The sequence below is a fragment of the Parasteatoda tepidariorum genome, chromosome 2 (assembly GCF_982258835.1).
Source record: "Parasteatoda tepidariorum strain Cologne lab strain chromosome 2, Ptep-v5.0, whole genome shotgun sequence".
Classification (NCBI taxonomy): domain Eukaryota; kingdom Metazoa; phylum Arthropoda; class Arachnida; order Araneae; family Theridiidae; genus Parasteatoda; species Parasteatoda tepidariorum.
Window position 1 is genome coordinate 131,402,444 of NC_141756.1, and position 27,782 is coordinate 131,430,225.

At 29.4% G+C, this 27,782-nt stretch overlaps 1 long non-coding RNA gene across 1 annotated transcript in view; it reads right to left on the reverse strand.

The window, feature by feature from the left end:
- Nucleotides 1-826: 826 nt before the first annotated feature.
- LOC147816235 (uncharacterized) overlaps nt 827-27,782 on the reverse strand; it is a 39,594-nt gene continuing 12,638 nt past the window's right edge. The window contains exons 2-3 of the long non-coding RNA XR_015431894.1: nt 18,476-18,620; nt 827-2,982 (exon numbers count right to left, since the gene is read on the reverse strand). This is a non-coding gene — a long non-coding RNA (uncharacterized LOC147816235). The remainder of the gene's footprint in view (nt 2,983-18,475; nt 18,621-27,782) is intronic.

The following is a 27,782-nucleotide window of genomic DNA, read 5'->3' on the forward strand; positions in this document are numbered from 1 at the left end:
ACAAACAATATCTCTCAGTTGATTTTTGTTGAAGTTTATAACTGCACCATTATTTGAAAGTAAAAAAATACAATATGGACGAAACATTAAAAGCACACCCACAAAAAAATTTAACAAGAGCTCCCATTAACACTTCATTTTTAGTATTTTTTGTGAGAACAGACGGAATTTAAAAATATTATTAAATATCTCTACATTTTTGTTCATTACTTTAAATTTTGAATACATATTATTTGACAGAATTTTATCGTGATATGAAATGTTATCCCCCGAAAAATCAAAGAGAGTGATGTCTTTTTACCCAGTAATGTAATAATAATAAAATAACATTAAAACAACGAATACTTACCCACATTGTTTTCCATTTATAATACGAATTATATTACAGCAACGAGAGTTTACAAAAAATATGCGCTAACAAATCGTAGATGAAACTATTTCCAACAAAACTTGACGCTATAGAACTTATTAGTTTTATGCTTCGTTGCTTTGGTTTTCTAACACTCAAAATAAAGTGAATGTTTAGAAATATGATCTTAATAGTTTAGTCAAGAAACCGGACAAAACTTTGAGTCCAAAACCTATGAAAGGTCGGGAAATTTAGCTTTGGCTATAGAATCCAGAATTTAAAAATAAAGTTTATTAGCAGCAGGGGATACACTGACAAAAAAGAAAAAAAGGACTATAAATTAATTTGTATATTATTAATGCAACTTAGAATTAGGTAAAATATGAGGCTGTTTAATTTGCAGGTCTAGAGCGGATTCTAGTTCTGATTTTTTTTCCATGTTGTACGCATTAATTGAAATAGAATAAAATAAACTGATTTTTTTTTTTTTTTTGGAAAGAGAACAGCTAGATTTGAGAAAGTAATATCAGAACATAATTATCTATTTGAAATGGAAAAGTTTCATGAGAAATGTTATTGTTGGATTGTTGGAAAATTATTATTGTTGGAAAATATCTGTATGCAATTTGGTATTTTGCTACATTTTTACTTGAAATTTTACAGTAAGTAATTTCACAAAAAAAACCCGAAGTATTTACGAGGGGAAAAAATAGCCTAACTCCCGGAACTCCTATAATTTCATCCCAAAAAACCCTATGGTTCCATGCGTGAAACCAGAAGGCCCGAGCAATTTTATCTAAACTAAGCGGATAGCTTCATTTCTATTGAGTAATTTTAAAAAAAATTTCAACTGTGATCAAAATATGTATTTTATGTTTAAACTTCCTGTTCGAAAAAAAAGAATTGTAAATACAATTTGTAGAAATTATATGAATCTTTACTACTTATCAGAATGTGAAACTGAGTTCTTCATTTCAAGTCAGATTAACTTTTTTTACCAACTAATTTTCAATCTTAATGAAATTTGATATTAAAAACCCAAAAGATTAAGTTATTGTAAGATTTTTTTTTAAGAATTTTATTTAAAAATCATCCAAGGTAAAAATGGTTAATTAAACGCTTGTAAAAAAAAATTTAAAGAGCGTTGGAAAAAATTTCTTACAAAGGGGGGGGGGGAGAGCCAAACAATTCTAAAAGCCCATGCTCGTTTTTTTTTCTCCTTCGCTAAAGTAGTTTTATTACTAATGAGTAGTCCTACTCATATTAGTTTTTGACATTAAAAAATTTCATAGTCAGATGTGGTATTAAAGAGTTTTTACATATTATCGAAATTTATTAACCTCTTAATTCAATAACTGAACTTTAATATGAAATTATTGAGGGACAAAAATTGGTTCAGTGGGGGAAAGGGGAATCGCAATAAGCAAACTTTGCTTGAGGTAGGTGAAACACAATAATCAAGAATGACATTAAGGGACTCATACTTTAGAGCTGTCTTCTGACTAAACTATTTTGACCATATTGCCTAGATATAGTTCTGAAACGGTACCAATCATCTCAAGATTGAGGCACCAAGAGTCGATCCTAAGAAGAATGAATTACATGATCCGCTCGTTAAATAAATGAACTCGTTAAATCCGAGATGCACGAAACTATCAAAAATAGAAGCTTTAATCGAGCCAAAGAATGATAGATTTCAAGGAAGTAGAAAATCAAAGATCATAATTTTACTCTCTTTTTTTTTAATTTAAATATGAAAGCAATGTATTCAAAATTTTACTATTATTATCACCATCACATGGATAAGTCACTGATGGCCAAAGCAGCGTTGAATACGAAACCATGTTATAAAAGTCAAAACCACGTCTTTCTCATCGTCATTTGCTATTATATCTTTAATTATCAACCCCTTCAGGGGGCGTGATCACATGCCGCTGACCATAGCCGGGGTCTGTTTAGAAGAAATTTGGATCCGTTAACGGACCCTTCACAAAATATCTTTACATAAAACGGACCCTTCACAAAATCATGATCAAATTATTCACTCAAAAGAGAGAAATGTCATCAAATTTATGAAATATTTAATGTTAAAAAAATGCACATAAAGATTGCGAAATAAATATTTTTGTCATACGATAGCCACATAGCGACCTCTCCTGGATTGTTCACATTCGTTTGATACCACGTGATGAAGGCGGAGCAAACTCCTGGTGAACAAACTATTCTGTTGGAAAGTACTGGCCGAGGGATCTCTCTTCCACCGGTTCCAAAGGGGTTAAGAATGGGTAAACAATAAATTCCTCCCTCAAAAGGGGCGAAAAACGGAATTTTTACGTTATATTGATGTTTGCTGTATGTACGATTTATTTTCTTAAGAAAGAAGAGAAACTTTTTAAAGAAAATTAATATAACCTTGAAAATGAAGCCGATTAACCAGTAATAATATATTAATCAGATTCGGCGGAATTGACATATAAATCACAATATAATTGTGATAAATAATGGACAACAAATTATGTAAAAATGTACTTATCTTTATCCAGCTCAATCTACAGAGTCCAATTGTGCAGCTCCAGTGCGATTTAAATAGACCAATCCAAACAGAGGCGTGCAGAGAGTCATCCCATTCTTTTCTACGAGACAAATACGACACAAATCAATTAACATAAATAAAAAGACAAAAACTATTCTTTAAGGTTTAAATGGGTTTTTCATTTGGTTTATTTAAAATTAGGGATTAAACAATACTTTACGACCTGAACATAAATAACTAAACCTTAAAAAAGTATTAATGAAAGATTTTCGTAGCTATCTATATATATATTTCTCTTACACGGCGATAAAAAAAAGCCTCATTACAACTCTCCGAATGGCAACGCTAGAAAACCAACCAATAATTGCCGCTAAAAATGTCACATGCCAAATCTGGATTGAGTGGCTCAACATATAGCGCTTCTAAAAACGGAAACTGAAATAACCAGAGTGTAAAATATTATGTGCTTATGCGCATCGTATTTTTTGCTAAATAATTTATTTATTATATATAAGTTTATAGATGGTAACGAGAAGAGTTTTGTGGTTGCTATGGTGACTAATTAGAAGGTAAATTGTTTTTTTGAGTGAGTGTGAGATTTGTTTTTTGGAACTGCGATGCTGTAATTTTATTGTTTAGTTAATAAATCTTCCTTTTATATTAAACGTGATAGTAGTTTCCTTAATTATTTGATTCGAAGTCCTTGGAGTTTTATTTGAGGTCAGTTTATTTTGTATTTTTGACAAGAGAGAGCATTCTCACCAAACGAGATTTCTTCCGAAATTCAATGTTTTGTATATGCAGGGTTTTTCCATTGCAATTTCTCTTATTTAAATTTTTAATACACTTAATTATAGCCAAAATTTTAACCTTTTTAAAGAGATATCAGTTTTAGAAATTTTATCTTAAGATTTTATACTATAGCACATTTCTAATAGGTTTAACGAATTGCATGTCATTTATTTGAATTCAAATTTATTTTAATGACTTAGTATTTACTAAAAAGATGTAATTTTTTTTTTTTAAAAAAGTTGTTATATGGATTTGAATGATTGTTTTGAATTCTTAGAATTTTGTGCATTTGCAAAGTACTCAAGTTAGTAGCGAGCGAAGCGAGCTTGGTTTGCGAAGCAAACCATATAAAATTGCGTAGCAATTTTCGGGGGTTGGCGAGCGTTAGCGAGCAGGGGGGCACAGCCCACTAGTTAACTAATATTTTCATTGAGCAAATTCAAAGAGCCAGATCACTTTTTGTCCGATCCCTTTGATTTCAATAAGACTAGGGCAGGGTGAGTAGACAAATCTTTCAACAAAAAATAAGCACCTTTTAAGTACTTTTTAAGCACTCAAAAATATTTTTAAACACTATATACAATAACAAAAATCAAAATAATTTTCAAAGAATTTATATGATCATGATAAAGTAAGTAGTTTTTGACAAAGAACTCTTTTTCTTGATTACATTAGCCACCCTAAAAAAATTGAGATATTTTTCGGTTCGATTTCAGACAGGGGGTTATAAAGCCTGAAATTGAGAATATCGTGCAGCAGAGTTGTACATGGGAGTGCAAGAATCTCACCAAAGTACATGTGGACACTCATGCTTTCGTCAAGCATGTAAAATGATTGGTGTTTTCATACGCTACGGACGACGGTACGCCGAAATACATTATGTTTGAATGAACTGTAAAAACGTTGAATAGAACAATGTAAAAACTACGCTTTTGCATAATATATGGCGAAAATCAACATGGTAAAGAAAAAATCCTCATTTTGAAAAGGGAAAATCTTTTTAAAAACACTCCCAATGAGGTGTTCACATACCAGCGATGGCTGGTCGATTTGAATCCCGGCTCGCAACGAACTAAGAGATGACGTAAAATATCGTCAGTGGCAGACGGATCATAGTTTAGAGTCTCCTCGCCATCAGTATAATAGTGGGAGATTTTCGCGGTTTTCCTGTTCATGTAACGTAAATGCAGGTTAGTTCCATCAAAAATATTCCTCCGCGAAGGCAAATTTCTCCTAATTCTTGATAAAGGAGTTCCCTCGTTTTCTGGATTCGATTCAAAATTACAACTCTGCGGAGTTGAACATTGGTAGTCATAAACACAAAGACAATTACATAATATAAAAATCGCAGAATTTTCTATCGAACAAGCAATTTACAAGACAAATATTTATTGACAAACAATTTACAGGATTTTACAAGGTGCGATTGTGATTTTTCGAGAAAAAGGTTTTATGGGAGTTTATTGTGCACTTATATAACATGAAAAAAAAAATTCTTCGATATTTAAAAACTAAATTTAGGTGAAGAAAAGTTACTAACAAAAATTTGATATGACTGGTTGATCTATCTAAATCTTTGCTATTACATAGAGACATTTCTTAATAGTAGACTTAATAATTATTTTTGCCTTTGAATTATTTAAATGGTCAATAGTATTTATTAATATAGCTTATGTAAAACGTAGGATATTTTATTATATTTCAGTAAAAAATCTTTTAATACTATGATGATTTATTAAATGACAAACGTTTTATTTATCAGAGTTTAATTTTTAATCAAACTGACTATATAACATAATTTAAGTGCCATGATATCTAACTTAATAAAATATTTTCGATACTCGGTGAGAAATTTTATGTAATCCAATGTTGAACAGAATTGCAGATTTGATGTTATTTATCATGATTTTGAGCTTTGTGATTTGAACCCCATAACTTGAATCCCCGTACACCCATAATTTGAATTTCAAATCACGAAAAGATAAATTCCTAGATCAAGCAACAAACAAGGGACAAGTTTACTTGATTAAAAAGTTCACTCGCTTCAAAAATAAATAAGAACTGGAAATAACAGTTGACGTGTTTCTTGAAAATGCGCGCCTATAAAGCACTTGAAACAAGTCGACTTTTAATTTGTATCTTTTTTTGTATATTATTAATTAATGCCCCGACCAACAGAATTTCTAAACATTTTCTCTCATTATCTTGAACTATTTTAGGGGCAGTTGTTCTGCTACGGAATTTTATTTTAAGATTTTTTTTTTATACACAATACCGTTTTGAATTATTAAAACTATCATACGTTTGAATTTAATTTGAAAATACCCTACATCTTTAATCCTTTCTTTTAATTTTTCTCCTGCATATCTCTTATTGTTTTTTTTAAACAAACCAATAAGAAATGGTAGCTCATAAGCAATTTTATATTTTCTTTCAAGTTAATTTTGAATTCTCGAATTTACGATTCAATTTAGAGTTTTTTTTTTCAGCAACATGGACCGTTACTGCCATAAATATACACACAAAAACCTTAAAACTTAGACGAAACGAAATTTATTTTGATAGTTAAACTAACGCCGAATAAGACGTTGGGTTTCGGGGATGATCAAAACAATTATGGCTCGATTGTGTGGAATCAAAGTTTAGGGTAAAAGACTTGCACTCCAGGACAAAGAATAAGTTGTCCTGGCGGAATCTGCAACTGAAGGCTTTGGCCAACCTAAGGCTATCGGTTCAAAAGCACAAATAGGCATAATTTGCTTGCAGAGTAGCTTGCAAAAAAATCTAAATGAGTTTGCACAGACACATTTTGAACACTACTACAAAATCTCGTTTTTTCTAATGAAGTTAATTGACTAAAAATTACAAAATCAAGTTGCATGTTTTTGTTTAGATTGATGTATGGTAAAGGCCATTTTGATTTTCTTATGTTAATTTAATCAGTTCAGAGGTAGATGAAAAGTTGCAATAAAGCAATCTTTTTTTGAAAATATTATCGATCTCGATTTTCTTGAAACTTTGAATAGCTCTTTTAAAATGGCGATTTTCTTAAAAGAGTAGTAGAAGGTAATAATAAAGTTTTCGTTTCGTAAGCAACTCTAGATGCGTTAACGTATGCACCATTACGACCATCTATAAAATAATCTGTCACACAAAAACCTCTCAATAAATCTTATTTTAGCATTAAGAAAATTCCAAAGTTAGGAAAAGAGAAATTGTTTGAGGTGATTCTGAAAATAGCACACTTTTGGAATCTTTTTAGAATTTTCAATTTTTAGTATTTGCTCTTTAATAAAACAAGGCATATCGAGCATTTTCCTGATATAGCATTATTTTTTTGAATGGTGCTAAATTTGACAAAAAATATTTGCAACTTTTAAGCAAATTTTTTCACCATTATCTCTTTTAAAAGAGCAAATTTCATAAAGTTAGCTAAAAAGAATAACTTTGAACGTCAAAATAAAATTGCACGGATATAATTTTTTGTTCATTTAAAAAAACTAAGCAAACTGTTGTATTTCTTTCTGTGCACACACACGCATTTACCTCTCATTACTCAAATAATAAACAAAAGACAATCAATAATTTATCTTCATTTCTCGAAAAAAAGTATGCTTTGTAATTAGTCAGCTGCTGTACATCGAAAAATTTGATCAGCAGATTATTTTTAATTTCTTAACAAGATCTTAGCTAGCTGGCAATAATTCTAAGTTTCCTTTTAATTAAAACTTGACAATAATTTCAAAATGAATTTTACTTTTAAGGAAAACAAACTAAATTGCAAAAACAATTGATCTGCAAATTAATGGGAAAATGATAAACATGGTAATGATAAAATATCCAAGGAATAAGACGGTGTATTTTGTTTTTTTGGTTTATTAATGGAAATAGCAATTAAATGGAAACAAAGTCGAAATAAAAAAAAATTAAAGTTTTCAGTTACATTTTTATTAATATGGTAACTCCTTATAGTAAATAAAAATATTAAAACTATGCATGATTTATACATAAATGTATTTCTAAGATATATATGAATTCATTATTTTATATAAATACTATTAAAACCAGAGCCATTTTCCTATTTCTGAACTGTACAATGAAATTGCAACTTTAGGGTGCTCTATAAAAAAAAGCCTTACGTTGCCGAGGTAAAAAAAAATGTGTGCATTTGTTTGGTATATATACTCAAGAACTAAAAAAAATTAGCTGCGAATATTTGCGAATTTGGCTGATATATCGATTTTTATCGTTCGCGTCATTTTTATAATAAAGATTTTCTTATATCTACATGGCTGAACAATCTTGTCATTTTTTTAAAATTGCTGCTTAAATCAAACCTTATGACAATGGTGCCAGCACTACATATTTTGTAATTATATTTAGTCTCAAAATGTAAAGGAACAATTCTATCTACAATTTCGGATTTAAAAATTATTCATTTTTCGTCAAGGTCAGTGGAGTGTTTTCAATATTTTCACATTCATTGTGTTTCGACTATCATTTTTCATTCTAAACGGAGTGAATTTCAAGTTATACTAGTAAATTGAGGTAGGCATTTTTAAATTTTTTTTATTAAATATCAAAATAAAATGCTCTGTAATGAAATAGCAACTTATTCGCTGAAATATTTATTATTTTTTTTTTAAGATGGCATCAAAAATATATAAATGCCAAATTTTCGAATTTCTCATTGAAAGCAATGCTAATTGGACCCAACAACGATACGAAAATGCTGATAAGTCGGTTGCAGTGTTGTTTAATATTGAAAGTTTGAATGGCCAACAAAAATCAGAATTAAGAAAAATTTTTGCAACTATTAAAAATAAGTGGCAAAAATGCACTCGCAAGAAAGATTTATTTCTCCAGCAAAATAAAGATTGGCTTGACACGGAATTGAAATTGTATACATTCCAATGCAAAGGTAAATTATCTATAATTTGTAAAATTTTTATTACTTATATAAAATATGTGAGTAAATTATTGTTCTTATTTTTATTTTTTTTTTTTTTTTTTTTTTTTGTTGATAGAAACTGTTTCAAATTTAACATCAATTCCTGTAAAACGTGGTAGGCCGCAAAAAGATTATGCATCAAGTAATGAACGCACTAAAAGACGCTAACTTCGAAAATTGTGTGAAGAAGCAGAACCACAATTAATTTTCGATGCGAGCAAAAGACACCTTCGATCTAAAGGCAATGCAGAAACCGTAAAATGTATTGGAGAAATAAAATTAAATAACTCCAATTTGATACAAAAAACTCCCAATGTTAACGCTTACTCACCAGATGAAGCATTAGCTTTAATCGTTCAAACAGGATTAACGAGAAACGCATATCAAAATAGAGAATAGTGCGAAATAGTGCCTTGGAACGTGAAATAAATGTCTATCCACCCTATTACAAAGTACGAGAAGCTACGTCACATTGTTATCCATCGAAAGTCTCTATCTGCATAAGTGAAGTGAAAGCTGAAATTAATCTTCAAGACTCACTAGATCTGACAACACAACGCATCTTAAAAGTTCAATCAGATGTCTTTGCTTAAACTTCTGCAGACAAAATGCAAAACATAACTTTGATTTCTAAATGGGGTTGCGATGGCAGTAGTGGTCATTCCCTGAATAAGCAAATTTTTCAAGATTCGTCTAATTCAGATGCTAGTCTTTATATGAATTGCTTAGTGCCTCTACAACTTCACGGTACTTGCAACGGAGATCATAAAAAAAATTATATTGTGGCAAAATCCCAGACCTTCTGCCACAAGATATTGCAGAGCAGTAAAGCTTGAGTTCAAAAATGAAACGACTGATGCTATTCAACAAGAGAAGTTGATGATGGACATTAAAATTAAAAACCTGGTCCCTACAGTTGCGAACTTATATAATTCTCAATCTTTTGTTGTTAAGCATATTTTAGGTATGACAATGATTGACGGAAAAACGTGTAATGCGATTACTGATACAAAGTCTGCACAGACATGCAATATATGCAGAGCTACATCAAAAGAGATGAACGACTTGGCGAAACTAAAGACCAAGAAGATAAATACAGATTTTTATGAATACGATTTATCAACACTGCACGCTTATATTCGTTTTTTTAGTGGTTATATCATGTTTCTGTACGACTTGAAGTGAAGTGTTGGCAGAAAAGAAAAGATGTGAAAGAAAAAGTGGAAATCAGAGAAGAAAATATAAAGTTTCACAGAGAGATGGGTTTACCTGTAGGTATAATTATACAAGGAAAAGGTACCACGCACGACGGAAATCTGGCTCGTCGTTTTTTCAAAAACTCGAAAAAGTCTGCTGAAATTACAGGACTTAATGAAAATCTGATTTCAATGTGTAATACCATTTTGAAAGCATTATCAAGTAGGTATGCAGTTGATTCCTCTAAATTTTACAATTATTCATTGGAACTTGCAAATTTATATGTAAATGAGTATTCGTGGTATCCAATGCCAGCTAGCGTTCATAAGATATTGATTCACGGACATGATATTTTAAAATCAGCTTTATTACCTATAGGTATGATGAGTGAAGAAGCCCAAGAGGATAGGAATAAAGATTTTAGAAATTACCGTGAAAAGTTCACAAGAAAGATATCTAGAGTACACACGAATGAAGACATATTATAGTTCGTTCACCAGGAGTTGAGACTTGGCTCCACCTCCTCGGACGCAGAGTTCATTTCAGCGCGGGAGTTAAAAGAGAAACATCTCCGTTGTTGAAATTGAGACAACCCTTAATTTGCGCCAAACACAGAAAGTGAATTCTTTTTCAGTCACTTACTTTGCTTTATCATCTGCTAACATACCTTTTGTTACACTAGCTAATTATAGTTTAAATTTTAAAACTGTTGTTCTCCCAGCGAAATGTCTCATAAAGGACAAACTATTCACTCAAAAGAAAGAAATATCATAAAAAATAGTGTAAAATATCATCAAATTTATGAAATATTCATTGTTAAAAAAATGCACATAAAGTTTGAGAAATAAATATTTTTGCCAAACGATCGCCAAATAGCAACATTGTTCAGGATTGCTCACAACCTTCTCCCAAAAATAGCGAAATAGTATCGTCGCATACCACGTGATGAAGGCGGAGCCAAGTGCCAACTCCTGGTGAACGAGCTATACATATGTTTCTAATTTCGTCAGATCCAGTAATAAGTTCTCTTCGAAAATTGCCTAGTAGGAAAAGTGGTAGCATGCCTCAAGCCGTTATCGATTTATTGGAAGATCCTTCAGCAAGTTCATGTTTTATAGAAATGGAAAATTAATAGTGCCAAAGTAGTTTGTTTATATTAAATATAAATAAAAAACGTTATTTAATAAAAATAATACTTCGTGTATAAAAAAAATCATAAAAATAAACTTGAGATTATTATTTCTGTTATAAAATTTTCAAAATTTTTTATATCTAGCAAAATAGATTCATTATTTTTCTTAAATTCGATAATCGAATTTGTAATTAACAATCTTAAATATTTTGATTCAATTTATTTAGTTTAAATTTGTTTTGATAAATATTTGTGATTTTGCATCCATTACTTCATTTATTAAAATTATTAACCACAAATTTGTAATCAAAAATCACAAAAACTGCTATTAAATAATTTTTATTTATTTATTTGTAATATTTTCAATTATCATCCGCCATTTTGGATCCGCCATTTTGTTTTTTTGAAATTTTGACTTCATATTTAAAATCAATGACCAAAAAAACCTATAGGTGATCAATTTCTAGAACATTGAAGTTAATTTTCTAATTTTGGCCGCATTTTTCTGATTTTGTCCCACTGTGCGACGTTCTTAAGATGAAATGATTTGATCAAATCAACAAGTTTTGCGGAAAAGAAAACAGATCTCGTCAAAAAGAAATTTAAGGCTTCCCGAAATTGAGATACTAAGAGCTAACCATGATTAATATTTGTTTAAAATAGAAGGAAGAAAATTCTACCAGGGGACTATGCAATTGAATATAATACGAACAATTATTTCACTTAAAACTTACATTTGAACGGGTTACCACTCAATGAAAATGAAAACACCGTTGTGCTAGTTACTTAATCGCCAAATTCGACTTTACATACTAAAGGCTATGAATTTCGTTTTTAAATCATCGCCAAATTTGTTTTACTGTCAAACCTTTGTATCATCAAATTAAAAGGTTTTTTTATTCATTTGTACTTTTTGAATTTTATAAAATAATTACCAAAAGATCATTTTCTATGCGTCAGATAGAAAACAACATCGATTCAGAAGATAAGAGAAAGAAAAATAACTGCGTTTTGAATTTGTTACTTCAAATTTGAGTACAATAAAAACTATATTCTAAAATAAAGACAACAATGTTCGTCAAGTATATTATATGTTAGAGATTATAATATGTTATTATAGTTAATATCACGTGACTGCAACTACTACTATTTCCACTTAATTTTTGTAGTTTTATTTTAGTTTTCGCCGATGGCAACTTTCTGTGTTCCATGAAAAAATAAGTATATCGTATTTAGAATTCTTGTAAATAAAAGTCATTTTGTAAAGTTAAACATCTGAATTTATTTTGAACAAACAGTAAAAGAATCTTATTGTCTTATGTGACTCTATACATGGACACATAAAAAAGAGAATTTAACATGAATAAAATTAAATTTTAAAAATTACTTTTTTTTAGGTGGAAGTAGAGAGAAAGAAGAAAACGATTCTATCTTTGCCTTAATTAAGACGATAAATGTAGGGCTCAATATTCTGAAACACGGGAGGGGGCGATTTTTGGTATTAGCAGTTATTACAAATGAAATTACTTTCTTCATTTAATCAACTTTAAGAAAACTAAATACTTTTCGAATTATTATGCTTTCTTTTTTATTATTCTCTAAGTTTACGTAATAAAGTGGTTGAAATTTCGATTTGGGATAAAAATAGAGATAAATTGCAGCATACAATTTTTAAGAAAAAAAAGGAAAAAAAAACGATAGCTACTTGTGGTAGCCAAGGTCAGAGCACCATTTCAAATTTGAGAACTCTTGCCAAGCGAAAAGTGGTCGAATATATCAACAGGGTATCTGCTACATTTTAGATTTTTAAATCCGTGACTTTTCATGACTTTCCATGAATAAATCCAAAAAATTTTCATGACTTTCCATGAATAAATCCAAAATATTTTCATGACTTTCCATGAATAAATCAAAAACATTTTCATGACTTACCAAAAGTTACTATTTTCGCCACAAAACACAACAATAAATTTAAAAAAGCATTACAATAACATTATAACCAAAATTGCTATACTCTATCTGCATATTTATTGATTTTAAACTTAAAAAACCGAGTAAAGAAAGAGTTGAAGCAATAAAATAGCTAAAAAAAATACAAAAGCAAATAACGAAATACTGTCAGATATATGTAGTTATTTAAAGCTGTTTTACTTCCTCTTTAAAGTAAGTGTAATATGAAAAGCCTAAACTGGAATTTTAAATTGATAAAATAAAAAATAAATAATAAATAAAAAAATTCTGAAATCACAGCAGTTTAAAAGATAATTCGCTCTAGAAAGGATGTTCTTTCTTTAATTTCTCGAAAGAACGCCATAATTTTTAAGGAACAGGATAAAAAACACTTTATATTTTTATAGAATATGACTATGAGCTGGGATTTTGCTACAAATTTAGATTTGGAACATCGGAACTCTTGTGAAATTGGGAGGGGGTAAATTTCATTCTAAAAATTAGATTTTTCGGCAACCTAGACTTTCCACGATTTAAAAAAAAAATTTAAAATCATGACATTTCATGACAAATTTTGTTCAATACTGAAATCCATGACTTTCCATGATTTTTCATGACTTTCCAGGTGCTCAGATACCTTATATATATATTTTTTTGGTAATAAATTTTATATGGCAATAAAATTAAGGGGACATTTGCTTATGGTTTGGATTTTTTAACATTTATTATTTACACATTTGTCAATTTCGTTACAAAGTTCACGTTGAAATTCTAGTTAATAAGTATGATGTCAATATTTCGATTGACGATAAATGCTGCTTTTAGCGATTAGAAAAATGATTGAAACTATCATTCAGTAAAAAATTTCAGTTAAAGTTTGGGTGCTCTAGCATGTCAGTAAAAGGTCGAAATTTTCAAGATTCCAGCATTAAACAAACGAAAGCGATTTATTAAAAACGTAGTAAGCAATGTTCAGAGATAAATACTTGTCTATTTAGCGTTCACTTTCTTGAGGTATCCCGACTAAACTCATACAAATGATTAATATCTGGATAGAATGACTAACAAGTATTTCTGTTGAGCATAAGCATAAGATAGAATTTTTTAAATGTCATATCGGTCTTTCACATCTTTAATTTTAAGTTTAGTTTCAAAACCAACTCAATATAGTTACATATGAAAACAATTTTTTTATTAAAAAAATTATCCGCGTTTTAATCTTTACTTTAATTCTCATTAACAATTCTAATAAAATAAATAAGTAAGTAAACAATTTAAATGCTTTGAAAAATATAAATTCAAATGATAGAGATAAAATTTTTTAAAAAAAATTGAGAAATATTTTTCATACACTGAAGTGTATGAAATATTTGTAAATTTTTTTAAGAATAATAGTTCAACGGCGAAATAGAGTAGATACGAGGCAGTTCAAATAATACGTAAGCACCTAACAGTGGAAGGGGGTTTGTGATTTACTTATTTTCCCTGATAAGGGGGTAAGGATACGAGCAATGCTCACGTTTAATATTTATTACTTATTTTCAAAATTTTCTTAAAATTTAAAAAAAAAAGATTCATGGAAAAATTTCAACTTTTATTCTAAAGTTGAATGAAGGCAAAAAAATATTTTTATCAAAATATAAAGTGATAAAAGAGGCAGTTACCTACAATAACACTAAAATGATTACTCTGTACGCTTACAAAATTCAAAATAGTGAAATTTTGAGGTGCATTAAACTTAATTTTATATCGGTACATGATATTAATAAAATTAAGCGAGAGTTTCAATTAAAAAAGTTAAGGTACTAAACCAAAAATTAAATTATACTGAAATCTTATATTTTATTAAAAAAGTGGTAAAATTAAATTGATTACTCAAATTAGCCAATATTGTATTTTTATATTAAGCATTTGAAATACTTCAGTTTTTTGCTCACAGCTTTTAAGATTTGAGTTCGTTTTTTTTTCTTTAAGGAAAAAGGTTAGGTTTCAGAATAGTTCGTTGGCAAGAGTGGAAGGTGACATTTCCTGGCTATTTTGATTTTTTGATTTTTATTTATTGCTTAGAAGTAAAAAATTATCGTAGATTAGCTGCGTACAGCAAAATTTCATAGCAAAAATCTCATAATCAAAAAAACTTATTTTTATACAGATTATGGAATTTTTTAGATGAGAAATTTTATTACTGAGCCACAAGACTGTAATCTTGACTAGGAAGAGATATTTACAGATGAATCACAATAGTTATATAACTTTTGTTTTAAATATTGGGTGAAGATGTTTGATCATTTTTGCTTTCAAAAGGGGGTGGGGGAACAAAATTGCAATACATTTATAGAAAGAACACAAAAAAATAAGGCAATCTAGGACATTCTTCTGACAAAGTAAGTACAGTACGAAAAAAAGAACACCCTAAATAACTCTTGATTTAGTGATTGGATCTTTACATACCCAAGTCAAAATCTCTGATGGTTTTCCATTGATGGACCAACATAATCTTGATGGTAACCATCAATAATTCCATCATGAACCACTATATTTTTTGATGGACCAACATAATCTTGATGGTAACCATCAATAATTCCATCATGAACCACTATATTTTTTGATGGACCAACATAATCTTGATAGTAACCATCAATAATTCCATCATGAACCACTCTATTTTTTGATGGACCAACATAATCTTGATGGTAACCATCAATAATTCCATCATGAACTACTCTATTTTTTGATGGTAACCAACATGAGTAATCAATGTAGGAATTCGGATTGATTTATGATGGTCCAACATAAAAATAGCAACTTGTTTTGATGGTTTGTTCATGTTGAACAATCACGAATTTCCATGATAGCGTCTTAAAAATCAAATGATGGAACGATCATGAACAACCATCATCTCAATGTAAGAAATTCGGATGATGGTTCTGCATAAAAACCCAAAATGTTTTGATGGTATATTCCTGAAAACCAACAAGAATTCCCATTTAATCCTTATGAAAATGTATAGTTGGAACCATCATCAACCATAACGGATTGTTGGTCCATGAGAGTCTCTTGATGGTTAATCATCATAGTATTAGAGTCTCCATTATGGAATGATGGAAGCATATCAAAAAACACGTAATAGAAAATGATGGATGCTGTTGGACCATCATGAATCTCAGTGAAACCAGCATAAACCATCAAAATTTCTTGATAGGACCATCAAGATTTTTGACTTGGGTATGCTTTTGTAATATTTGAAGCTTTTGCCGTAAGAAAAATGTTTAGTTTAATAACTCAAGAAGAAATGTCGAACAAGCCAGCATATATTCATATTTTCATGCGAATCGGAAAACAAATTTAAACAATGCTAGAAAGTACGTCTAACTTAATAAACAATTGTTGTAGTTCATTTACGTCGCACTAGAGCTGCACAATGGGCTATTGGCGACGGTCTGGGAAACATCCCTGAGGATGATCCGAAAACATGCCATCACAATTTTGAACCTCTGCAGAGGGGATGGCACCCCCGCTTCGGTAGCCCGACGACCTGCACGCGAAGTCGAGCACTTTACGGTAGCACAGTTTAACGAGGACCAATATCGCACACCCTCGGTCCCTACGCAGGCTGATCCAAGTGGTCACCCACCCGCACACTGACCGCAGTCAGTGATGCTTGACTTCGGTGAACTTAATAAACAAAAGGTTTAGTTTGATTGAATAAATATGTTTATGGTTAAAGAGCCAGAAATGGCTTTACTGCTCACATCGATTTTTTTTATCACATATTCAATGTAAGCAATTCATACGGTGACAGAAACTATACCTGATTAAAAAGTAAGTAAGAGTATTGTAAAATAAAATAAAAGATTCTTAGGGGGGTCGTGAGTCACGCATTAGCCTGAGCATAAACTTCCAACAGACAAAGTGAAAAGAATTTGTATATTCTGAGTAGCATTACACTAATAACGTGTTTTAAAGTAATTTCCGAATTTCAAAAATGTTTAGTTTTATTTTCCTAATTTTCTACATTTTAAATAAACAACCTTTGTAACGTATTTTGATACCACATTTTCTGCATTTCTTACTGTCAAAGAAGACTTCTTTCTCTTTCCTTTTTTTTAAAATTTTGTATTTGAGCTAGCTAACCACTCATATATCGGTATCTGAATTAAATATTGAGTCTATTTGATTAAAGAAACAGCAATTCTAATTTAAAACAGTGCAAAAATTGAATCAGTGAACTGAGCTGAATTCAAACATCACGAGCTTAGGGTAAAAAAAAACCCGAAGTTCCAAAATGAGAAGAAAAAACTTAATTCCAAAAGTAAAAGTCAAATATTCTTAGTTTAATAAATTTCATAAACATTTTAAATTAGGACGAAGGAAAAATATTAAAACTCTAAACAAAGGCACATCGGAAAAAACTGAGAATTTACTTATATACTATATTTCGGAAGTATAATTAGTTTAAAATGCTTAATAAATTTTCTGCAATAATTTTCGTCATAAAATGCGTTTATTCTTTAAACTATTTGAAAACATTGAAAAAGCTAATTGTTTGAAATAAACAATAACTAAAAGATTCGAGACATCTGATTCCATGTTATCACGTATACTTAAACATTTTGTCCCTAAAGCATAAAATATATTAAACGAACGTAATTCATAACGAGTAGTGAAAGGAAAAAAATGATAAAAATAAAACTAATTCGATGAAAAACAAAAGTTTAAGATTACTTTAATTGCTCGAACTTATTAAAAGTATTGTTTTAAATTTTATAACCGTCGTTCAGCAGCCGATCCAATTTCGGGTTTACGACTACTAATGTTGAACTCCGCAGCCTGGTAATTTTGAACCAATTCAGAAGACAAGGAAACTCCTGGATCAGTACCCCACAGAGGAATTGATTTGTTATGGGAACATGGAGGACTTTGCAACTCGACAGATTTAAAGTGCATCAGTCACCATTTACTACACGGTGAGTCTTCGGTCGGCGGGGATCGAACCCACGAACCAAAGTAATATTATAATACTATAACCGTCGTTGAACAGCTGACCCAAATAAGTGGGTTTACGACTACTAATGATAAACTCCGTAGCCTTGTAATTTTGAACCCAATGCAGAAGACAAGGGAACTCTTGGATCGAGTATTGGGAGAATGTTACCATCGTGGAGGACTTCTTGATGGAGCTAAACCGCTTTTGCGTTACATGGAGAGGAAGACCACGAGAACCTCCCACGAGAACCGCCTCGAACGTTCTATCCCCTGAACCATCGCGGCTCAAAAACCAAAGTAAAAGAAATGATTACTCTCTATTTGACACACAAATAGAAAATTTAATTTCTAAATATTTAATGAATTAAAAAAAAAGAGTTTTATCCCTCTTCTGGTAAATTTATATAAATAAGTTCTACTTCTACATTTTTTTCACATTAATGTTAGTATTTGGCATTAAACAATTTATAGCACTCTAATTAATTTATTTTAATCTAAAATGAATATTTCTTCCTTTTTGAAAGCGAAACAATTTCTTTGAATAGGGTATAAAATGAGTTTGAAATCTATACAAAGAGTACTTACCCAAATTGCTCAGTTAACTAATCCAATAGCTGTAGATGAGGCGCCTTAATGAGTTGCATCGAGCACCTAAGCGAGTTTCCGTCTGACACACTATATACAGTTCCGTCAGGCCACACGGCGAGTTTCAGCAAAGGACTGTTAATTCCTTAAAAAGAAAACAATACTTATTTACAAAGGATATCAATCAGTGATTATTCAATGTGTGATTAAGCCAAATACAAAATACAACTTATTTGAAGGGAACAGCTTTTTTTCCAATTAAAATTATACACATAAATACGTAAGAAAATGATGGGCCGATTATGTGGAAACAGGTTTTAGTGCTATGGGGATAAAAGACTCCAGGTCAAAGAATAAATTGTCCTAGCGGAATCTTCAACTGAAGGCTTTGGCCCACCTTAGGCTGTCATACCAAATAAGATGTGCAAAAATACAAATAGACATTTTCTGCTTTCCTGTCAACTAGAAGCAGATGAAGAAAACACAAAATATCTCGCAATAAAAGAAATTAAAAGAACGTTTATGAAGACTAAGTTATATCGTAACGTTAAAATAACTTTAAATCAATTTACTAAAGTAAGATTTATAATTCATAAAAGTTTTACTACCCGTGAAAAAATTCAATCCCTAAAACATTAACACAAAAACCAAATTTTCATAAATAATTACCAGAATATATGATTAAAGATAAAACATGAAAATAAAAAGATTTTTATAAAAGGTTTTTCTGAGGAAAATTTTAGAAGTTTTATTATTTTTTTATAGTCGATTGTTAAGATAATCAAAATGTATATGGAACAAAATTGGAGTTTTAATGAATTACGTACTTCAATTTTGAAGTTCCATAATAAGGAAAAAAACTAAGTTCCAAAATGAAGAATCAAGTATTCTTAGTTCAATAAGTTTCAAAAACATCAAAAATGACGACGAATAAAAAATATTAAACTGTTAAAGCTAAATCGGAAAAATCTGAGAATTCACTTATAAACTCAAAGTATAATTAGTTTTAAAAATACCTCAATAAAATTTTTGAATTAATTAATAATTAGAAAAAAATTTAAAAAAAAATAAATTGTTTTAATAAACAATAACTAAAATATTCGAGATACATATTTCTATGCTGTTACGCCCTCCAAAAATTGTCGCTATTGTATAAAAAATATGTTTTAAGATTTTAAAAACAAATCAAAATTCAGAACAAGAAAAAGGAAAAAAAATGAAAGAAATAAAACTATAAGATTAAACTAGATGATTAAAAAAAAAAAGGTGTAAGATTACTTACACTCGAACTTAACAAGAGAATAAAAATATGCTGTCTCAAATTGGAATTCAGAAGAGAAAAAAAAAGGAAATGATCTTTAACTCCCTGTTATGCATAGCGTTTCTAAACATTTCACCGAAAATTAACAGAAGAAAATCATTTTTAAAAAGAATCTGTCGAAGTGCCCTAATTAGGAAAGATTAAGTATTTATATAAAAGCAACAAAAAACTTGTTCCCCAGTGTAATGAATAAAACTGTATATTAATGAAGAAAAAAAAATATTTATTACTTAATAAAATAGGGATGTTAATGAATAATGGATAAAAATCAATATTTGTCATGCGCAAAATATTTAAGTTGGAATGTTATCAAACAGAATGTAAGAACGTTGTGAAATATAAACAATAAGTTTCGTTTCTTATAAAACTTTGTTCTTAAAAACCTTTTAATAATATTAAAAAACACTTTTAAGAAAGTAGTTAATTGTGTGTATGTAAAATTATGTCAATGATTTAAAAAAAAATTGCGTATTCATAAAAAGCGTGAATGTAAACTTTAGCAATTATTTGGACATTAAAGAAGCATGATTTAGATTTTAAAAAAATAATGTGAAATTTAAAAAAGCTTTTACAAATAATTTTATTGCATCGTTGCAACATCGCAAATCGTTCACAATACGCAAACTCTTATGAACATAACGTATTAAAACTGTCCAGAAAATTTCAAAATTAACTTCACTTACAGAAGACACTCAACAAAGAATAAGCAAAGCTCGTTTCGGCTGTGTATAATGAAGATTTCACCCTCTATTTAATATTTCCAGATGATAATTTGTAATTCTGCCGGAATGAAACCTGGTTTAAAACTTAAGCAGTTCAAAAAAATAAGATTTTTTAATGCATTAAAATTTAAGATAACTACTTTTCCATGAAAATATCCTTAGTAAACTAAGTAAATGAACAGGTATACCCTAATTACTTAAGTAATTAAAAAAAAAAACAAATAAAAATAAATATGATAAAACAAAATATCATTAAAGTGCTACAAAATAAAAAATGAAACATTACTTACATTCAAATGCAAGATTTAAGTATCTTTACTCTTACATTAACACAGCTTCAGAAAAAAAAAATTCTTTTTTTTTTTGGGGGGGGGGGAATACGGAAAATCTTAAGAGATGCAAGAAAGAAGAAAGATGCAAATTAAGCTCTTCGCGGGTTTTCAATTGGCTGGAAGTCAGTGACGCCAGCAGTCGCCTGCCTCCCCCCTCCCCCCCTGCTCTCTCCTTGTTAACAATCGCTGTTGCGGAAGAGGATTAAAATGTTCATTTTAAAATTCGAGTTTTATAAATCTCGCCAAGTCTTATTTTAAACGGATGAAATCTTTGACCCTTGAAACAAAAAAAAATATTTTTAAAACTACATTTCAACTACTGTATTATTTACAAACTATATTACAAACTATATTATACTACTATATTATTTACAAACTGTAGTTAACAACTTTTTACTCGACATGCGCTTTGTTGAAATTTTATTTTCTTTAAATAATAAGAGTTTAATTACTTTATTAAATGCTAAACTTAAAAAAAGTAATATTATGCAAAAAAGTAATATTTATTGAAGCTAATGTTTTCTAGAAACCTTTCTCACATTACACGCTACACTTTTTAAAGAACTTAAAAATTCTATGCGAAATTGATTTTACAAATAAAAAAATATATATTCTATTATTTTTTTAACAATTGTAGTTACGCATTTGAATTGTTTCTTTACTTTAAATACATAGTTTATGTTAAGTTTGTTTTAAAAGAAAGGTTTTTAATTTTAGATATTGTATCACGATCGGGGTATATTCCACCAGCTATTCAATGTCAATTGCATTTTTAATTACATTTTAAAAAACTCCTGAAAAAAAATTTTTTTCCCCGATTGCTTATTAAAAAAAATGTTTTTACAACGATTTTACGTCAAATAACTAGGGGGTTGAAAGGTTAAAGAGAGACCCTTTTAAACTTTCATAATGTAGCATTTTCTTTCAGGGGTCTGTTTAGAAGAAATTTGGGTCCGTTAACGGACCCTTCACAAAATATCTTTCCATAAAAACGGACCCTTCACAAAATATTTTAACTTAAAAACGGACCCTTCACAAAAAGATTATTCTTTTAATCGGACCCTTCACAAACTTGTTTATCTTCATTATTATTTTGTCAATCGAATAAACCCTTTCCAGGGCAGAAAACAAGAAAGATGGATGTAAACGAATTAAGTTTCGTCAGACGATTCTTCCATTATTCGTCCGAAATGAATATTCTGCGTTCAGCAGTATAGGCTAAATATCAAATGTTGCATTTCTAATTTAGAAGCAGCAATTGTTGTTTATTTTTTAAAATTTAATTTTTTTAATTATAATTTTACAGTGTTGAGCATTATCATGTATGTCTTTACAATTTAAAAACTCCTTGAAAAAGTTTTTTTTTTGCAATAACGGACCCTATTTGCACAAATTCATAAAAGCGGACCCTGATTGAAAAAATGCGAGTCATTTTTTCACAATTTCACGAAAAACGGACCTTTCACAAAATGTCTGGACAGACCCCTGTCTTTATTTAGCGTTTCTAAAATTCGAACTTTTGAAAGATCAAGTTGTAACATATGCTTCACGGAGTATGACGATTTGTTTAACAGACTTTAATTTCTCCCAAATATCTTTCTGAAACTTCGGCACATTTTCAATGTCACGGAAAAACTGAGTTAATTTATAGAAGACACTGTCATGCAATAGAAAAATCAAAGTAAAGACAAAAAATTCAAAAAATGAGATTTTTATGAATTTTGCATTTTTATTTGATAAGTAAAACTAATTTATAAATTGCAAAGTATTGTTATCAGTTTTATGAATTTCGGTTTCAATTTTGTTAGCATTAGCAATAGATAGGAAATAGTTATAAAACCGATTTTATCGAAATGTATAGTGAAGAACTTACTTTTTTTTCATTGTTTGGCACAATAGGCCTGCAAACATTTTGGAAATTGAAAGCTTCATTTTTTGAAATTTATCCGACTCTACTAACTCTATTAAATACAGTAATAAGACATTTATCTACAAATGGCTAATAATATATATGTGTTAGTTTTTACCTTAAATCACTCTTAATGTCGAGTGAAAACCTTTCATATAGTTTTGTAAAAACTACCCTTAACTTTTTCTTTCTAGAATCCTTGTCAAAAATGAACATAGAAAAGTATACACAATTCAGGGATGAAAGAGCAAATAAAAAAAAGGTCGCAACAAAAATGACATTTTGTCTCAGTAAAACTGTTGATTGTCTTACGTTGTGTGAGTAAAATTACAGCTTTTATCTCAAAGGTGATTTCCAGAATAATTTACACAGGGTTTATATTTGATAGATAAAATAAAAAATCTTATTAAATATATCAATTCAATAATTTTCAGATGTGTATTACAAAGGAAGACTAGAAATGGAATTTTAAAGGATCAAAATAAACTTAGAGTCAAAGATTGACATGAGCTTAATACAACATAACACTCTTCTAAAATAAATAACGTCGGAAGAGTGTTTACAAATTAAACAAAAATATATTTCAATCTTTTAAATAAATGAATATGATTTCAACTGATATTTATCACAAACTATTTTTTTAAAAAAATAGAAAAATGTGAATATAAAAATTCACTATCAATATTTAAGAGGGGTGATTGGGGGGGGCTTCAAGAAGAAATACCCGAAATTTTAAAAGAAATAGACGTTTACGCAGGAGACATAGATAATCATTGAATGTCTTCTGCTAATAGACAATTGTAAACTCTAATCATAATTTTTATAAATGAGAAATTGATATATTTTAAATCTTATTTTGAGAAACTTTAATAATTAAAGCATAAATGAATTAAATTCATGAAAATATTTTAAGCAATTACAGTAGTTAAGTCATATTATTTCAATTAAAATAATAATAATAATATTGTAACTGTAAATTTCATAATATTGTAATTTTATTACAATATTATAAAATTCTTAAAAATATATGATATTCTAATTTTTTCGACACAGATTCCGACAATACTTGAGTGGTAATAATAAAAAATAATGATAGCTTCAAAAAAGGATCAAAAACTCTTTTAAACTATTATATTTTAATTATCTTAATCCATGAATATTGACCAAAAATTTTACAAACATATTTTGAATTATACGTTGGCAAAATGCCAAAATTTATTTTTAATCCATGAAAAGTCAATTATTAAAGTTAAATTGCGTGAATATGAATCGTGATGTGCGGTTTTTAAATTGTGAGTTTAAAAAACGAAATGTTCGATATTAAAATCGCGTAATTACAAATCATAATCTTTGATTTTAAAATAACCCAGGTTCGAATCGAAATTTTTCTTAAAAAATCAGGTGAATATATATAAATCATGAAGCGTTATTTTAAAACGAATCATGGTGTGTAATTTTTGAATATTTGATGAAAATTACATTGTGTTATAGTTTTAAATCTCGTTAATAGGAATCGCCATGAGTGTATTTTAAGTTTCGTAAATGCGAATCGCGACGTTTCATTTGATTAATTATCTTTCCTAAAATAATATTACAAAAATTTCAACTTTGTTAACATTCAACACTTAATTTGATATTCAACAAATATTCCTTCATAAAGTCATTTCTATGGCAAAAAACCTATCAAAGTCCTTAAATACAAAACTATTGATAAAAACAATAAATCGAAATAAAATAAATGCAGAAAAAGAATAGAAAAATGTTTTCATAAAATTCTATAATAAATGTATCAACAAAAAAGGAAATTTACTTAATAAATAGATCTCAAAAATAAGACAAACCCACGCTTTCAACAAGGAATTCATCAATATTTACTTTAAATCATATTTACTTTATGGAGGAACATCAATATTTACTTTAAATTCAGTAGAGGAAAGAGAATACTGATTTAGTTTTCTATGGTTGTTATATTGTTTCTCGGTTATTTGGAATTCGCCGTACTTAAGTCGCCAATTGAAAATTCGCCAATTAAAAAAGTTTGAACTAAATGTCACATAGAGTTTTTAAATCTAGGATCCAGAAGTGTAATAAAATAAATGGCGAAATGCTTTTTGCGGTTTTAAAAAATACCAACATAAATCTGAACTAGACACAAGGACGAAATATTTTACTACGCATTAAAATCGTATAGTTGAAAACGTAATGCGTTTTATTAAAAGGCATGATTTTAAACAGAGATCACTATTTTTGAAATCGTGTTATTTCCATTTTTAAAACTATTGCATAAAATATAACATTTACAATTTATTTAATTTTTTTTTTAATTTTTCTTTAATAGTTTTTTTAATTTATACCCTGCTTCATCAGAATTACAAAAAACTTTTACTCGTTAAAAGAGCTTTCTTTTTAATCATTTTGTTATTTAAGTGTTTGAGGGCATTATCTAAAGATGGACTAAACTGGACCGTGAACAAGAGAGAAGCCATTTAAATCAGATTTCCATATGAGGTGGACCGGGTTCGAATCCCAGAGATGACTGGTCGATACGAATTCCGCATCTGGCTTGCGCCGATCTGGCTTGCAAAATATCCTCAGTGGTAGACGGATCATCGGTTAGAGTCCCCTTACCGTCAGGCTAACCATGGCATATTTTCGTGATTTTTCTCTCTATGTAACGCAAATGAGGGTCAGTTAATTCAGTCAGTGAGGGCCATTAGTAATTTTTATACATTTGTTGGAACAAATGAGTCCCGTTAGTGGGTTAAATCAGATTCCTGATGCATCGCCAAAAATAAAAGGTAATTATATCGGCTTGCCGATATGTCCGTTAAGTCGATAATTCGCGATAATCGATTTAAATATATCTAAGAGTAGTGCTCGTTAAAATTGCCACATCATAACAAAAACAAAAGTTTTTTTTCTTCCTTTTTTTTTAAAAAAAATGGGAAAGCCAAACAGAAATAAAAATAAGAAATCGCTCTCGATTTTTTTTAAAAAAAATTTAACGCTGATAATTATACTTTTAAGTGTTTCCCATCACCGGATTTTTAGAAAAAATGTCGAAAAAGAACACGCTTTAAAATATGCTATCAAAATAAAATAAAAAATAAACACAATTAATCAAAAAAGCATAAGAGAAATAGAAAATTTTCCTAAATTCTTAAAACAAAACTTGCAATGTAGAAAATCAGTTTTCTATTTTACCGACAATCTAATTATTTGTATAACTTTAAAAGTAGAAGTGGAGAAGAAAAAATATATCAGAAACGCTGTTAAAATGCCGCGCTATATATATATATATATATATATATATATATATATATATATATATATATATATATATATATATATATATATATATATATATATATATATATATATATATATATATATATAACTAACTAACTCAGTGGCGCGACAGCCCATTACCAAGGCCGACTGTGCCCATCTCAGTTTTCTTGACCTTGGGCTCTGGGGTGCAGGAGCATATGTTCCGGTCAGGTGGTCGGCCGGACGCGGAACCCCCAGTGTTAGTAATAATCAAAATTATTTAATTTTAAGTAGCATTTGAATTTTTGTAATTAATTAACAACTGTACCTAAAGAAAAAATAATTAGATTAAACTACGCAGAACAGAACAAAATTTTAAGAATAACTGTATTAACGTTGGACTCTTCAGTGAATGTAATATACCAGGGGTGGCCAACATGCGGCTCACGTGCCAAATGCGGCTCTTTGAAGGATTATTTGTGGCTCTTGATAAATGTACCAGAGTTCCTTTTTCATTTTTGTGCTATTATATTTATAAAAAATTATTATCATTCCGAATGTGTTTCTAAATGTATTTTAAATTACTGAGAACAAATATGAATGCAACGTTGTTCAATTCAAGGTGAGTTTTCCATTTCTAATATATTATGACAAATAAAGAGCATCTGGAGAATTAGAATTAATAGAGAAGATCAAGCTCTACAATGAAAATATAAGTCGACGTCGATTACTGAATTTTGGAAATTTGTACCAGAATCGAAGTATCCTGAATTGAAAAAGGCCGCCTGTCAAATTATTTCAATATTCGGAACAACGTACTTATGTGAATCATTGTATTCCACTTTAAAATTCGTAAAATCCAAACACCGATCAGTATTAGCTAACCAGCATCTCAAAGAATTACTGAGAAGTGCCGCCACCAATTATTCACAAAATTTTTAAGAATTATCAAGAGAAGTAAAACAAATGTGTTTAATATTTAAATTCAATACACATATTTTGCACTTTTAATTTTTTTATATGTTTTCAATAAATAATTTAAGTAAAAAAAAATTAATACCTTTTTGCATACCTTTTAAATACGTATTTAATTGCGGCTCGCGAAAAATTTAAAATTTTGAAAAATGGTTCGACTATCAAGGAGCATCGCCACCCCTGTTATATACCATCCCTTTTATATTCTTTAATAATTCTGAAAACAGAAGCTGTGTTTACTCCCGATATAGAAGCCGCATGATCAGCCACATCAATGATTGGAACATCTAGTTTTGAATGCACTTCTGTTTTATAAATGCTCAATATTATTTCCTTCTCAGCTTTACTAATGCAAGATTTCTTCTGCCGTTTTTAGGAGGACTTAAAACCATCACTTTATTTTCCATATTGCTCATGAAACACCTGCTAAAAGACACCACGGCGAAACAAACAATCCTTTAAGACAGTGTTTCCCAAAGTGTGATACGCGCACCCCCATGGGTACGGTAGCAGTTTAGCGGGGGTACGCGAATATCTTGCAACAAACAAACATTTCAAAACGTTTATTTTAAAAAAAAGCTAGTCATGAAATTTTACGATTACGTATTTTTCTATTGCATATTTTTTGCAGAGTTAACAGTTAAAAATTAGTAGTGTCAACAGCCAGTTGTGATTTTTAACTTTTGTGCCATTTGTTTATAGTAAAATATACATTCACTTTTTTATTAATGGTACACAGCGTTACGAAAAACTTAGAAAGGGTACACAAAAGACATAA